General features: G+C 38.4%; 1 long non-coding RNA gene across 1 annotated transcript; it reads left to right on the top strand.

Annotated features, from left to right (window-relative positions):
- Positions 1 to 6,161: 6,161 nt before the first annotated feature.
- LOC309702890 lies at positions 6,162 to 15,760 on the top strand. Its single transcript, XR_014275781.1, has 3 exons — positions 6,162 to 6,542; positions 8,067 to 8,508; positions 15,367 to 15,760. It is a non-coding gene; the product is annotated as an uncharacterized lncRNA (long non-coding RNA).
- The last annotated feature ends 1,676 nt before the right edge of the window (positions 15,761 to 17,436 follow it).

A 17,436-nucleotide genomic window follows, 5' to 3' on the forward strand; every position in this document is an offset into this window, starting at 1 on the left:
TTGTATCTACCCCATAATGAAATCCAATCTTGATAAATCTGCAGTTATTGGAGGCATGTGCCAGCTTTTTTCACATGCCTCCAATAATTGTGGTTACCAAGGCACCCACTACAGTAGCGTAACTGGAAAAAGTTTAAGAAAGCCCACTTTTGTCTTGCAGCGCAGGCGTCTAAAATAAAATCAAGATTGTTGCATTAATAACTGTCTACATAATTTTGTTTTAGCAATGATGGGAAAAGCAGTAGTGTAACGTTTTTATTACAGGTTCAAATCAATGTCAGAGCCCCAAGAATGGTCTCTGCAAGGATGATAAAACAGCCCTCATCTTTCTGCCTTTAGGAAAAGACTTAAATTAAATCTAGTTTCTCCCATTTTGTCTTTTGTTGATTGTCAGTGCAGTCTGTGAGAGTTTAAACTTAGCCTGCCCCGTTTGAAAAAGACAAAACAAGCCTCTGTAATGAATTTCAGAATTTTGGTCATCTGCTTCTAGCTCATTTTTGTTTTGTTTTTGTTTTGTTTGTTTGTTGTTACAGCATCTATTTGTACATGTTTGTATAGCAAAGCATCTACGCATTTGTGAACCAGCTTCTTTGACTTTTGCTTGAGGTAATAACTATAAGTCTGTGTAACAAATTCCAACACTATTGACCTAATTCAAATAAGATGGCAAAGTACATATTCATACCGCTCTTGTATTTGAAACAAGCCCTTCTAGCTGGGCACTTGTACCTCTCGGTGAATAACTGAATAATAATGAATGAATGAAGCCACAGTGATCAGCAATATTTGACACAACATGTAAACTACAAATTATTCACCCTTTTGCTGCAAAGTAAATAGTGGCATAATTTATTGAAAAGACACACTTTAAAAATTACAAGAATCATAACTACATGACACTGTACTTGGTTAGTAATTAAAGATAGATATCATGTTTCAAACAATAGAACTAATACCTGTGTATATATAAGCAGACAATGTATCTGCGGCAGATGGAATTATCTGAGTTGCATTCCCCGCCCCCCCCATACATCCATGTAACAATAAACCAGTAATAGATATATTTTGAAATCCCTTATCACTTATTAGGCAGCATGATCTAACAATAGTTAAGTATCTTGAACTATCACATAGGTAAAAGCGTTGCTCATACAGGTGTCGAAGCTGAGTAAGGAACACAGCAGTGGAATGGTTTCCCTGTCTTCCAGTGCTGACCTTCTCTTTCTTCTCTCTCACTCTTTCTTTCAGTCGCTTTCTCTCACTCTGTGCATGAAGGGGAGTTTATTTGAAATCCTTTCAGGGGGTGTTGCACACAGGGGTTGTCACATTACTATGGCTTGTGCACCTGTTAGCCAGTGCTCATTACAACCATGTAAAAGCAATTGTAAAGTAACTATCTCAAAAGCTAAGGTAAAAGAAAATTATCCTGTTCCACTGAAAACAATATTCATTGGTTAAAAAAAGCTTAACTAAGAGAGAATTGGGCAAATAATAGAAAACTTTAGTAAGTAAACAATTCACACCCAGGATACTATTTATGCTTTTTATGCATATTGTGTCTGGGCTGAGAGATCAATACTAATACAAAAGTGAAGCGTAGGGTGTTTTCATGCTAATGGATCTGGTAAACTTGATATCTATGATGTATAGAATCACCAGAAAAATGTATTTAAACAAAAGATAATTTAATTTCTTGTCCTCCGTGAGTTACATTTTTAGTTCAACAACATCATGGAGATTTTGGAAAAATTTAAGTTTTCCCTCTTCAGCTCCCCAAAGTCCATCCCAGCATCTCATGGGAATTAAAGCCATGAAATGTGGGTTCAGCTCTACTGCCTGCCTGGGGCTTTTCTGTATCTAGTTTGCATGTTCTTTATGGGCACTGATGCTTCTTAAATCAAGTCGTTTTGGTCCCTAATCTTAACCAATCAACAACTGGACAAAAAAAATGATATATAATATATAATAAGTTGGACATATTATATATAAGTTCAGTCATTGCCTACAACTGTGACAGTAAAAACTGAACTTTTCTGTTGGTAGGATAAGGTGTACAAGACGTTTTTTTAGTACTATCTTTATATTGGGGGAAAAAAAAACTAATTGAGTGTATTTATCATAATTGCAGTCTTAATGGATTTTTGTGAAAGAAATAAAGGCCAGCTGTTTGACCTCTTTAATAAATGTTAATTGGCTTGGATGATCTGAAATCTTCCTTAAAATGCATAGTTCAGAATCAGATTTAGAATCAGAATACTTTATTAATCCCTAAGAAAATTATGTTCAAACACGGAGTGGGTTTCTTGTGAATAATGATAAATTTACATTTTTTAAAATATAAAAGATCCATTTTTGTCACATTATAAGATTTCCTGAGGATGTAGAAATGTTTTTAAATACTTTTGACACATTTTATTTAGATCTAAACGTGATGGGAATTGCCATTAACATAACCAAACCTCAGCTATTTTTCACATTTATCCATTTGCAGCCTTTAGTTAAAAAAATGTAATAAATGAAAAGATAAGTGATAAATGAGTTATTGCCTTTAGTTGAATCATTTGCGATCTATTGTAAAGTTTCTGTTCAGAGTGCTGTTAGAAACCAGTTACCCGAGATGGGAACATACTGTATTATCACTACAGTTTCACCTTTGCCACTGTCATATAATAGTGTAATCTGTCCAGGGGTGGAGGAAGTAATATGGCCACATATCTCAGGAGGTTTCAAAATGCTGTTCCTCTGAAATCCCAGAATTGGACTGATTTCATGGCGCGTCACCCCAGATATGCCAATGGAGCGTGAAATTGAGTCACTCAATGTGAAAAAAAAGAAGAAAAAAAATCTTTTCTCTTCCCATTTCTCTGCAGCAAAGAACATAAGAGTCCTGCCAGTGTACTGGCACTGCATTGGGATTTCATTTCCAAAGCAACTGAGTGAAACAAACCTGTATACTCTAGACAACGTTAGTCATTTCACATTAAGTTAATAACATTTTGCGACTAATCAGTGAATACAGGGGAGTGAGGAATGTTTTTCATGGAACATTTAGGGGATAAAGGATGGAGCTGATGGATTATTTTGATAATGATGGTAAGCTTACTGCAACAGGTGAATTTTACTGCAAAAGTGTCACAGGCAGGTGTAGAGGAGTGCATATGATAGCCGAGGATTTTACACTCTATGTCTCCCACTGTTATACCCCTCTTTCACTTTTTGTGTGAGTGACTACCGTGAGGATTGTGTATTAAAGTCCCAGTGGTGGGTAGATATAGCTTTGCAGAATCACCAAACCTTTGATATTCACCGCATTTCCAACTCTATCACGGGCTCAGTGCTGCTAAAGCTATTTTGTCAGACACTTCCAGTTCATGTCATCTGCAGCCTTCTTACAGCCAGTTTTACAGTGCAGTGATTTTGCTGCTCTGTTGCACATATATCAAATACACATTTAAGATGCTCTTTTTTGATATATGTACCACTGGCCACTACACCTTACTAGACTTATATGGCGTTATTTTTGTGCCAATATTCTGAGCGCACGTAAAAAATTGAGCGCCCATAAAAAAAAAGATTGCAGGTACAAGTGTTGCATTTTGAGGAGAAATTTATTTTGAGCGAAGAAAAGCTAAATTTGAGTGAACAAAATTCCTTGCTGCGTGCAAAAAATTTATTTCAGTGTTTGCTATTATCCACACACACAATAGCAGCCCCTCTCACTCAGTTTTTGCACTTGCGCTTGCTCGCAATGTGTTGCTTGCGCTCTCAACATTTCTGCCTGTGCACGCTCAACTCTTTCTGTACACCGTTATATTTGTAAAATCTGATTGGCTGTTTTGGTCTCCAATCAGCTCGAAATGACGAAATGCAATATCCCAGAATCCATTTCGTCCGAAACTCAAATGAGGCAGTGGCGGAGGAACACAGTGGCAGAGTTTGTAATATTACTCTTTCTGGGTCACAAAATAAACTTTTAAGATATTTTAATGTGAGAATGGTGCTGTGTAAACTTCAAATATTTGCTCGATTTATCAAGACATCACATATTTGCATAAGTGCTCTAACGTTTTCGGAGATGTCTGTTACCCACCAGCTGACCGGGTGGTCACTCGGGTTAAACATAATATATAAGGCTGAACTGACAAAAAATCACAGACTACACCACCAGGTATTATAGGAAAAACCATGAAGCCTTTGAACTAAAACAAAAGCTGTTGTGACAGTGACGTACACTGTTGGTATATATGTATGATTTGTATCACCTTCATGTTTCCCTCTCACCACATATCCAAACCGATATCATGAGCAGCAGTTTTTACAGCTGTGGCTCCAGCAAACATCAGCTGATACTAGAAATTAATATTAAATAAATTCTAACAACAGCTGATCAAGCTTGAACGTGCTGCTGTTGTTTAGCGCAACATCCACTGATTTCCTCTTTCTGGCGCAAAGTGGGCGATAAACAAACAAGAGAGACGATCAGCTGATCATTGATCAGTTTCATGATTTGTGTATTTTATGTTCAATATAGGTATTTGTTGTGCCTGAAAATGAATGAATGAATGAATGAATGAATGAATGATTGAAGTAGCAACAGGAGAGGGAGGGGCAGAGAATGAGAGAAGAAGAGGCAGCTGTGCACCAAAGACAGAATAACACCAGCTTTGTGTCTTTTTCATTGTAGCTGAAGTCCGGGACGAATTTCCCCTCAATACAGATGTATTGTAATTGGTCCAGCCCAGAGTTGATCATGACCAACTGGCTAATTCACCACCTTTAATTGTTTATACCGTCACAAAGGCAAACAAACAAACTTAAAAATGAAAAATCACCATCGGCCCACCGGGCAAATGTCCGGTATGCCCAACGGCCAGTAGTCCAGCAATGCGGTCAGCTGGTGGGAAACGGGCATCTCCGAAAACGTTAGAGCACTTATGCAAATATGTGATGTCTTGATAAATCAAGCAGATATTTGAAGTTTACACAGCACCATTCTCGCATGAAAATATCTTAAAAGTTTATTTTGTGACCCAGACAGAGTAATATTTCAAACTCCGCCACTCTGTGTTCCTCCGCCACTAGTAATGTGTCGGTCGCGAACGAAATGGCTCTTAGAGCCGGATCTTTGACGTGAACGACGCAAGCCGGCTCCTTATCGCGAGCCTTGGATTTTTTTTTTTCTTTCTCTCACCCTCGCTCGCACTTTTTTTCCGCTTCACTCCGCATGCGAGCCTTGTGCTTGTGCTGGGAAGAGGGGGGAGGGGCGGTAGTTACACTCGCACTAGCACAGGAACAGAGCCAGAGGGGGAGAGAGAGAATGAGAGCCAGGGACAACAATGTTTCATTAGAAATGTATAGTAATCATCCACAACTATTTTCAGTTGCGGATGATAAAGGATAAGGAAGTTTATTCATGCAGGCCCATATGACAGAGAATGTGCATCTTCTTTTTGTTTTCATATTTTAATTTATATTTAATTGTGTTGTGGTTGCAGTGTTTTGTGTTGTTTCACTTTAAATGTTTGTAAGAATTTGGAAGAAGCTGAAAATTGAAATAGTCAAAAGTTGAAATGTAAATAGTTGGTTTTTGTATTATATGATTTATTTATTACATTTTATGTGGAGTGAATAAATAAAAGTATATTTACGGTGGCCCCTAGAGACAAAGCACATACAAACTTCAAATCACGTACGAACCCTGAAGCACGTACAAACTCCAAAACACATAAAAACTCCGAAGCATGTACAAAAGACAACAGAAGTGCTCTAGAATGCTAGGCGCAGTGTTGAGCTTTTGTTACATAGTGGCTACACAAGCCAGCAAGTACCGGCTTGGTATGTGGTAGTAACAGGTAAATGAAAAATTTTTTGAATTGTTTGAGTGCTTGTGTATAAATATACAAACAATACACATATGCTTTCAATTGTGTAATTTAAGTGATCTAGGTAGCTCTGTTTTGGAAGTTCAGTTAATGCTAGAAATGTGTTTTGGAGTTTGTACATGTTTTGTCTCTAGGGGTCGCCGCATATATTTATATATATACATATATAAATATATAAATAAAACCACTTTTTTTGCATTAGTAATTCCTTTTGTGCATAATTTTATATTGTTGTTAATAATAAATTAACTAAAGCAACAAAACAATCTAAAGAGCCGGTTCGGAGCCGATAGAGCCGGCTCTTTTTAGTGAGGCGAGCCGAGAGCCGGTCCTCTAAAAAGAGCCGGGAATCCCATCACTATCTGCCACTGCTAGTGATGGGTCGTTCGCGAACGAAATGGCTCTTAGAGCCGGCACTTTGACGTGAACGACGCGAGCCGGCTCCTTATCGCGAGCCGTCACGTGGTTTTTTTTTTTCTTTTTCTCACCCTCTCTCTCTCTCTCTCGCACTTTTTTTCCACTTCACTTCGCACCTGAGCCTTGTACTTTATGCTGGGCAGAGGGGGGAGGGGCGGTAGTTACACTCAGTAGCACAGGAACAGAGCCAGAGGGAGAGAGAGAGAGAAAGAGAGCCAGGGACAACAACGTCACATTAGAAAGGTATAGTAATCATCCACAACTATTTTCGGTTGCAGATGATAAAGGATTCAGAAAGTTTATTCATGTAGGTCCATATGACAGAGAATATGCATCTTCTTTTTGTTTTCATATTATAATTTATATTTAATTGTGTTGTGGTTTGCAGTGTTTTGTGTTGTTTTCACTTTAAATTTGTAAAAGGAAAAAGCTGAAAATTTAAATAGTTAAAAGTTGAAATGTGAATAGTTGATTTTTGTATTATATGATTTATTTATTACATTTTATGTGGAGTGAAAAAATAGTATATTTACAGTGGCCCCTACAGACAAAGCACATACAAACTTCAAATCACGTACGAACTCTGAAGCATGTACAAACTCCAAAACACGTAAAAACTCAGAAGCACGTAAAAACTCAGAAGCACATAAAAACTCAAAACACATACAAAAGACAACAGAAGTGCTCCAGGATGCTGGGCGCAGTGTTGAGCTTTTGTTATCTTGTGGCTACACAAGCCAGCAAGTACCAACGACCGGATTTGGTGTGTGATAGTAACAGGTAGATGAACTTTTTTTTAAATTATTTGAATATATATGAGTGCCTGTGTATAAATACACAAACAATACACACATGCTTTCAATTGTGTAATTTATGTGATCTAGTAGCTCTGTTTTGGAAGTTCAGTTCATGCTAGAAATGTGTTTTGAAGTTTGTACGTGTTTTGTCTCTAGGGGCCACCGCATATATTTATATATAAACATATATAAATAAAACCACTTTTTTTACGTTAGTAATTCTTTTGTGCATAATTTTATATTATTGTGAATAATAAATTAATTAAAGCAACAAAACAACCTGAAGAGCCGGATCGGAGCCGAAAGAGCCGGCTCTTTTTAGTGAGCCGAGCCGGATCTCTAAAAAGAGCCGGAAATCCCATCACTAGCCACTGCCTCATTTGAGTTTTGGACAAAATGGATTCTGGGATATTGCATTTCGTCATTTCGAGCTGATTGGAGACCAAAACAGCCAATCAGATTTTTTTTTGCATCCAAGTCTGTGATTGGCTGGTTTTGTGGCACAAATATAACGGTGTACAGAAAGAGTTGAGCGCTGCAACACATTGCGAGCAAGCGCAAGTGCAAGAACTGAGCGACAGGGGCTTCTATTGTGTGTGTGTGTGTATGTATAATAGCAAACACTGAAATACATTTTTTGCACGCAGCAATGAATTTTGTTCACTCAAATTTAGCTTTTCTTCGCTCGAAATAAATTTCTCCTCAAAATGCAACACTTGCAACTGCAATTTTTTTTTACGTGCGCTCAGAATAGTGGCACAAAAATAACGCCATAGACTTACTGATTGTGTACAGCATATACCAGGTCTTTCAGCTGTCATAACACATACTGATTTGGAATATTGTGATTAAATTCTAACCCTTCTTTGCCTATAAAACATATAAAAATCAATTTGTTTTTTCTTTATATCCTAAGTAAGTCTTAGACACGTTTCCCATTTTTGTTAATCTTCTGTTTTTTTGGATAAAGAAGCATCACACCACACCAATGCCATGTGACTGATGGACCCAAGAGCAGACTACAGCAATCTCCCGGAACAAAAACTATTCAACATTACAAAGACAGAAATCCAACAATGAGTTTCAGGAATGAATGGCTGGACAGCAGCAGAACCTGAGATGATTCACATTTATAGGCTTAAGAAGCTAGCAGTACTTTATGAATATCTAGCAACACTAATAAAGGTGATGCTAACAGCAGATACGCATTCAGAATGGCTAACACAGGACAGAACATGAAGGATCCCCACAAAGGCCCCCCTTTGTTTTACAAGAAAATGTTCATTTGGACTTTTCGTCCACATGTATCACCGAATCGCCGAAAACTGAGATTTTTTAAAATTCCTGTCATGTTGGAGATTTCGCGTTTATGTGTGGACGAGGAATATGGAGTTCATCATGCAACGTCAAAGGTATGTGCCTTTTTTTACGTCATGCTGTGCGCCACATTATTGTTTACATGAGATGAATTTCAACAATGGCGGCTAGAGACAAAATACTGTTGCTGTTAATCTTGCTATCTGCAATTTTTACACCCTTACATATACACACGCAGTTACTGTCCCTCCATTTACAAAGGCAGAGGCATGTAGTTGTTTTTTTACCTGTGTAATAATATTCAACATTGCTAACAATACATTTACCAAAAAATGCCTCTCTGTGCAAAATGGGTTCAAAACATAAACAACTGTGGGATCCTGTTTGTCTGTGATTTAGACAGGGGGAACAAATTGAGGCAGCATCAGCCTGATATTATTTGTATCCCACTGTAACTTTACTGTACAAAGAGCTAATATCTCCAAAATGTCAGGAGTAGTTAGTCATTATGCGAAGTGTTTGTGAACTAAAAATGAAGAATGTGGGATACTTTTTGTCCATGATTTGGAGAGCCCAGTGCATGCTCCCGATGCAGGGGAAACATATTCTGTCGGGGAGACCTACCTTGGCACTTGTGCAGAGGAAGCAAAAGGCAAGATATGCTTCATCATATTTTCTAGTCTTTGGCTTGGAAGGAATTTGGTTTAGATGCATATTTGGCGATGCTTCATCTTCTGCTTTGTTTGTGTGGGAGCCCCGTCAAAAAACCTGTCAATTATGCTAGCAGTGTCCAAGCATTCTTTTTTTTTTTTATTGCTCCCCACTTTGGGAACCTCTGCCTTAAGACTAGCCATGCCTTTCTGATGTTGGAAATAACACCAGAGCCTGAAAACACCAACTCTTGACTGACAGAACAGTAGAACAACCCAGCAGACCAACCTGAGCACCCCTTGGATTGACTAAAAGAAAACCTAAGCCTCAGTGCTCCACTCATCAATACTGTAGTATTTGGCACTGTACACTGCTAATAGTGTGGGAATAATATTCATTAGGAACTATTACACAAGTGTGTAATATACCAAAGTGGTGCATTGTCCCCAGTGCTGCTCTGCATAGACCCCAACCCCTCAGCCAGCTCATCACAAAGAGCAGATATGGATATAGATTTAAGAGTGGAATGACCACCAGCCACTTCCTGTACATGGATGTACACAAACACGCACACACACACACACACACACACACACACACACACACACACACACACCGGCTTTAATGTCACACGGATTAACAAGGTCCGCGCCAGTTGTTAACAAATCAGGACAGAACCAGGACTGATGAGAAGTGGGCTATCAGAGCAAGAAGGATAAATGGGTAAAGGATGAGAACAAGGCACTATTGGCATGTTACGACACATGTAACTACAGCGGAAGAGGCTACATGAAGATGTGGGACCTATGGAATCTTTGATTCCCAACATCCAGACTGATGGTGAAACAACTAGTAGCCTGTGTTCCAACATTGAATCAGAATCATGATACTTTATTAGTCCCTAAGGAAATTATGTGGGTTACAGTTGCTCCAGTATAAAACCAGAGTAGACTATTTAACAATGCAATATGTTACAGATTTAAGAAATTTTAGAAATAGCACAATATATACAAATCACTCAATATTAAATATCAAGGATAGACAGGTGATTATAAATATATGAAGAAGAGAAGAAACATCTGCTATCACAACTGGAGATTGATTTGGCATGAATATATATATATATTCATGCCAAATAAAATGCCCTGTCTACTGTAAGGTACTATCATGTCGTTTTGGAGTAGCAACGCTGCTCAACATTATTGCAGTGTGGTAACACCACATTATGCCTGCCACTAACATGTCTCTGTTATACATCCCTCTGCTCACTGTGGTGACCCTCAGAAAAGATACACACAGATGGTCACACCAGACAACTTGGCAGCTTTAGGCTGAGAAGGAAAACATAAAAATGGGAAAATATGAACATTTCATTACTGCCATTTGGCAGAGCGATGATCAAGATTAAAATAAATGTTCCTGTGTCTGGTTTGTTTTATGGATCATGTTTAGCGCAGGGTTGTTTTATTATTGGATAAACAACACAAACACTGTAACATTAGCATCTGCTAAGGCTAAGCCTATTAAACAATGCATAGTTCATTCTTAATGTGTAATATTTTAATAGCGATGTATGAAATTCACATTATATTAAAACAAATAATCAAAATGCTGTGCAAGGACACTTAAAGCCGAGCCCTGCATATTTTTGGTCCTTAATTATACTGGTATTTTGATGAAATGGAGTAGAACTTGTCTACAAAATGTGGATCATTACAGGCAGTGTTTTCTTTATGTAGCTTACCTTTTTTGCCTTTTACTTCTATGCTTCTCTTTACTTCTGAGATGGCACAGTGATGTAGTGGTTAGCACTGTTACCTCACAGCAAGAGAGTCCCGAGTTTGAATCCATATGCTGACAGGGGCCTTTCAGAGTCGAGTTTGCATGTTCTCTCTGTGCTTGGGTTGGTTCTCACTGTGTACGTCTTTCATAATCCAAACACAAGCATTTTAGGTTAACTCGTGAGTCCAGAATTACCATGGATGTGCATGTTTAAATGTATTATTAATACCTCTGCATTAGCTCAGCTATAGACAGGGGATACATCTTATACCTTGTGTAATTAATGTAATGCTTGCACAATTAAATGGGATGCAGGAAAAAAATGTACATTCACACACAAGCATGGGCTGGGATTTATCAGTAAATATTATGTTGTGCTATGTCTTAGTGAAAAATATTCCTCTCCTGAGTAGTGCTTGTGAATGCAGCATTAACCCCAGCTCTTCCTCAACTCCTCCAATTAAAAAGTGATTATAAGGAGCACCTGTAGCCCATTGTTCACTCTCTCCTGGCTTTTTGGGTTTTGTGTTGGTTGCGGAAAGCAGTGATAGTTAACTGTTAGAGCGTATTTAGTAACTGTCTGTCTCCTGAAATGTCTTCCATGCATTTGGGACTGTACTGGGAAACACAGTAAACCTTCTGACAATGACATGTATTGCTGTGCCATCCTGGAGGAGTGACTACCCGTGCAATCTTTGTAGGGTCCAGGTATCTCATCATGCTACCAGTAGTGATAAAAGTAGTAAAAAGAACAGTCAGAAAAGATTAGGAGGGAAAAATGTCAGTAGTCTCCATCTTTAAACACATTCCTGTTTTGGGGGTGTTTTATTGTTGCCCCTTAATTTCATTAACACTAAAGCAGCTGAAACTGATTAACGTCCCCCTCCTACCTTCCAGATCCTGATTGGCCAGATCAATATTTCTAAAGGTTAACTGACCTGACGATATACTCTGTTTTAAAGGGGTTCCTTTAAATTTCTTTTTTTGAAAAGTGTATTTTGATGTTAACAATCTAGTCCTTAAAATCCTGTCAGCTGTCATAGAGAATGATTTGTGCTTGTTTCCCATCCATGACAAGATAATGATCCACAGTATATTTGAACAAAACACAGGAGAGACACTTCCCATCCAAACTAGCTGAGCTGCAATGATTCTGTAAAAAAAAAAAAAAACCTTAAAGAACGGTTTCAAACTAAGCTTGTAGGATAAATTTGTGGAGAACTCGAGGCTATCTATAGTGCCAAAAATGCTTTATCAGTCAAAGAGAAGGGTGAAATCTAACATAAACAGAACATTTTATGCCTTCATTTCTAAAGATGAAAAAATGTGCAAAAAGGGTCTGAAAACTTTCTGTATGGACTGCGAGTCTCTGAGGTTAAGGTTATCACTATGTTTGAAGCATTCCTCAAACCCATTGAAATTGCACTTTTTAGCCTTGATTATAATCGGTTGCTGACACAGAGAGCTGCAGACATGACAGCCTGGTAATAGTCATTTCTGTTATACTTCGCTGAAGTCTGCTTGAATCCGCTGCCTGGGCCCATGCATAGTTGGTGCATTGTGATGTAAATTCTCCACAAGGTCACAAAAACCAGACAGGAACCCTCACACTCACCTTGTGATGACGAAATCACTTGGACCCAAGCGGACACAAACCATAATCAAGGCTTTGCACAGCCAAGCAAATGCCATTTTCATGCTGTCGGGAGAAAATATTGTATTTGAAATGCATGCATACATGACAGATGTTATAAATGGAACATTTAGGCTTATGTAAGTGGGGAGACAAAATGCACTTGACCATGAGCTTTCATCTTTTGCCGATGTATTAAGTTGACTTTAAAGATTACACACAGTCTGTCCCTGTTTCATAATAACTATAGTGTATAGCAGCTGAGATTCAGTGACAAGGTTGAACATAATGAAATTCACCCTCTGGATTTATTAGGGCTGACATGAGTTTCTTCTCTGGGTGGACACAGTTTGGTGACCTCCAGTTATAAATCTACTTTTAAACACTATAAACTTCCAAAAGTACAACACACACATTTCCAAAAGGCTTCCTTTCTGTCATTCCCAGACACACTCAAATAATTGGACACACAGACTGACATGAGACATGTTCAGTGCACTGATCATCCCTCTAGCCTTGATGAACAGTTGCCACACATTTATGGTTGAGGGTAGTTGTAACCCCTGCGCGAACGAATTTACTATGCATCGATTAGAAGAATTCGTAGTAATGAGTTCATTCCTCAGCATTCTTCTAATGGAGTCTATTGATTTTGAAAAAGAAATGAAAGCAACCTGTAAGTCACGGTGGCATCTTTTGTCTCTTATGTTTATTGATCTAAAGTGGCTTGGAGTTGTGCAGCTATTTAAATTACACATTTGTTGGTAACAATAGAGAACCGAATGGAGGAAAATAAAGTGGCGCTCCATCATCATCATCTCTGGGGAAAAGGCTAGGAATAAAGTCGCTGATAGATATAGACTGACAGACCTCTTGACATCTTACTCTTTATCCATTCTACTAGTTAGGAATCTCAGGCATTTAATGAGGCGAACATGCACAGTGTGTCTCTATGTTTGTTGAAAGTGCTTATTAAAACAGATGTGGCAATGTTCAAGTTATTCTGGTTCTCATACTCTCATGCTCTTCTGTGTCTTTATATGAACTAGAGATCACCCTCATCTTTTTTTTTTAACACAAAACTGTTGAGCACCTGGTAAATCAGTGTTTGTGTATTGATCGGACAATAAGTGGATTTAACAAATTGTGTTAGTCCTGTGACAGACGGCTGACCTGTCCAGGGTGTACCCCATCTCTCGCCCTATGGAGCTGGGATAGGCTCCAGCCCCCCTGAATTGGATAAGCAAAAGAAAATGGTTGGCTGGGTGGCAGTGAAATATGCAGTTATCCAGAAGTGCAAGAGATTTTATTGGTGCTATCTGTTTTTTCTGTGCGTATGTGTGTGTTTCACAGTGATGGAGCAGTGACCTTGTAAGGCCTGGTTCACAAACTGGCCATGCTAACCTAACTGAGTCATGACATAGGACTCCTAATATAAGCCCAGATAAAAATAAAATAGATTGTATTTTATTTACATGTCACCAAATCACAATAGTCACCCCAAGGAGCTTTATATTGACAGAAAACTCCAACAAATGACCCCTTCACCCCCTCTCCAAGCACATGGCGACAGTGAAAAAGAAAAACTCCTTTTAACAGGAACAAATCTCCAGCAGAAACAGGTGGGGGGGGGGGGGGGGGGTTGGTGGTGGTAGCCATCTGCCTCGAGCGGTTAGGGATGAGGGATGGAAGACAGGATAAAAGATACACTGTAGAAGAGAAATACATAAACTATTTCTGATCCATCTGCTTTGGTAGATACTAATTATAATTTGAAGCTTTTGAAATGGATAATATTTGGACAGCATTTGGTCAATTTCAATTAAATTTTATTCACAGTACATAGCGCCAAATCACAACAACAATAACAACAACAGTTGCCTCAAGGTGCTTTACATTGTGATTAGTCATGAAAGTGGCCACTTTCATGAGTAAATCATATAAGGCTTACATGATTTACTCATGAAAGTGGCCACTTTCTCATTACTTTCATACATTGTTTTAGTAAGTATCCAAAACATACAAGTTTCATTATATAATTTTTCAAGGGATCTTATATCTGTTTTCACTCTTATATGCTTTTCATACAGCAAGACAGATAAAAACTTTATAAGATTTATATATATCTTTTCCATATGGGATACTAACAAATTAGAACCTCTGCAACAAAAAGGACAATGACAATATCAAGCAGTTCTTTTTAATTAATATAGCATTCCTGTCATGAAAATTAAAAGTATACACAAAAGGTATAAACAAAAAAAAAGCATGGCAACTGCATATCATCACTGGTATATCTAAAAATTCCCTGAGTGGCTCAGTTCAATGATTAGCCTTTAGGTAAATCCCTCTGATTTTAGAGAGCCTTATCAGATGAAGAGAGCTCTTATCTGTTTGATTCTATTGATTGCTCTGTGCTCGAACAGAGGTGTATGTGAAATGGCACTCAAGAGCAGGAAGGAGATGCTTGTATCTACAGTACCCATACCAATGTGTCATCTATGAAGTACTGATGGTTATCGGTTCTTTATCTCATCCTTTCATTTGTTCTCTTTCCCCTCTTTGCACTGCTTACAGGTAAAGACATGATAGACTGAAAAATATATTAAAATTAAATAATATAAATAAGCAAAGAAGAGTACAACTGTCAGCATTATAAGTTTAGGCATTTGAGACTGCTGTGTGAAATGACAAGACTTGCACCTTATCTTGCCATGCTTAATAAAGAAAACGTCCATCTCACTGTGAATTACAAATGACACATTCATTCTGCAAGTCTTAATGTTATGAGCACATAACAGAGTATATGCCTGAACCAATTATGTGTGATGAGAAAAGCATGTCTATGTTACGTCTTGTTACATTACTAATTTAATTCTTCACACAGATCATGTATACTGCAACCTGTGCGTCTTGTTGTGCCGGTGGTGTTGGTATCCACGATTTACTGTCATGTCAGGCTGTGGTATGTAACTAAACTAATCACATTTTCCACTTTACAGACATAAGTTTGGAGATGTTCACTGGTAAATGACACAGGTGACATGCTTTTGTGTGAAAAAAAATATTATTCAACATGCATAAAAAGCCAAATATAATAGAAATGTTGGGGACTGTAATTACACATTGTATGTTCCACATTCTCTTACAGAACAGGGTTTATTTTTTTATTTACAGTCATGTGAACAAAGCTTTCAGCTAAGTACATCCCATATTTCAGTAATTTGTAGAGCCACCTTTAGCAGAAATAACTGCCCATACAACATGCTAAATGAGGCCTGTAGAGTCCAAGATGTAGATCTTGGGTTGTTTGCAGTTTCTCTGAGCTTTGCACAATCTGACAGAATTTGCTGGGATGTTTTGTGGCATTTTTTTAACACACACCTGAATGCTCTAGACCAACAAACTGCCAAAACATCTGCTTTTATAGAGGTACTCAGACTTGCTATTGATCAGTTAATAAAGTACATTTGATTAGCAACATCTTACCCCTTTAATTCCTATGAAAATAATGAGTAGGGTTGTAACAGCAGTCTGACGAAGAAGGAGCGGCTAGCAGGTCCAGCGGTCATCAGCGGCGAAGCCAATCAGTTAAATTGAACAACAGACCTTTATTCATTGTTAGCAATAAGACCACACAAGCCAGGTCTCCACGGCTCTACTCTGTCCGTACATTAGGAGGCTCCACCCAACTACTACAATAGTAGGGCAACACCCCCTATCAGTGCTATACCACAATAATAAGGGTTGTTACATTGTACACTGGGTATGGTTGTAACACTTTTTGCTTCAACACCTGTAAATTAATTAATTTTTGTGCCAGAATTTTCCAACTTTTACACAAAATATCCACATTTGTTTCCTATAAATTGTATCTATTCAAAGCCCTGTAAGAACACCACATTCCTTTTATGTTAGAGTTAAATACAACAACCTGTGGGGTCACCTACCCCACTACTGGGGTGAGTTATAACACACGCTTTTGTAGCAATTAGACAAAAGAAGAGTCCATATCAGACTTTAAAAAGGTGGAATATTGGAATAAAAAACCTGTGTCTGTCTCTGTCTCTCAGTGACTGACCATAACTCAAACACACTCTGGTGTGTGTAGGTGTGTAATTTATTTTAATAGAACAAACTTTCATAACACTACAGATACTGTCACGATTCTGGTCTCTGACATGGGTCTGTTATGTTTCTTGTGAAGCTTTCCATTCTGTTTCCTGTTTTATTTTGACGGTCTCTGTCCTATGTCAGTCTAGTCAGCTTTGCTTCCTTTGTCTCGTTATGTCAGATTAGTGTCACATGCTCCCCATGTGTTTCCACTTCCCCTAATCACCCCTGTGTGTATTTAGTCTGTGTGTTTCTGTTCAATCTTTGTCAGGTCGTCTGTTATTCACGTCATGTTCTCCATGTCATGTTTCTAGGTTTCATGTCTAGGTTTTTCATGTTGTTTGTTTAGTTCTCCCAGTTTAGGTTAATGTTAGTTTTACTTCAGTTTGTCTTGCCCTTTGTTTGTACCTCTTACCAGCATCATTAAATGGCTCGCTTTTTGTTAATTCAAGTTTTGTTCCACGTTCCTTTTGGCTACGTTCACACTGCAGGCGAAAGCGCATCAAATCCAACTTTTTTGACCCTATGCGACCCATATCCAATCATGGTATGACAGTGTGAACAGCACAAATCCGATATGGGTCACTTTCGTATGTGGTACTGAATCCGATACACATCTGATGTTTTAGAAAGCGACTGCTGTTTGAATGGTCATGTCTCATTAAATCGTACGGTTACGGCCGAGCCGTCAGACGCAGCTATGTCCGACTGGCGTATAAAACCAGCGAAGCGCGGGCAATAGGCCAGGGGAACACAGCCTGCAGCATTGCTGGCCACTAGGCCCAACTCAAAGGATGACAGCTGAGCCTAGGCTCCGAGTCCTCCCCTGCCCAGGGACAGTTGG

Source organism: Aulonocara stuartgranti (assembly GCF_965226115.1).
Source record: "Aulonocara stuartgranti genome assembly, chromosome: 1".
Lineage (NCBI taxonomy): Eukaryota > Metazoa > Chordata > Actinopteri > Cichliformes > Cichlidae > Aulonocara > Aulonocara stuartgranti.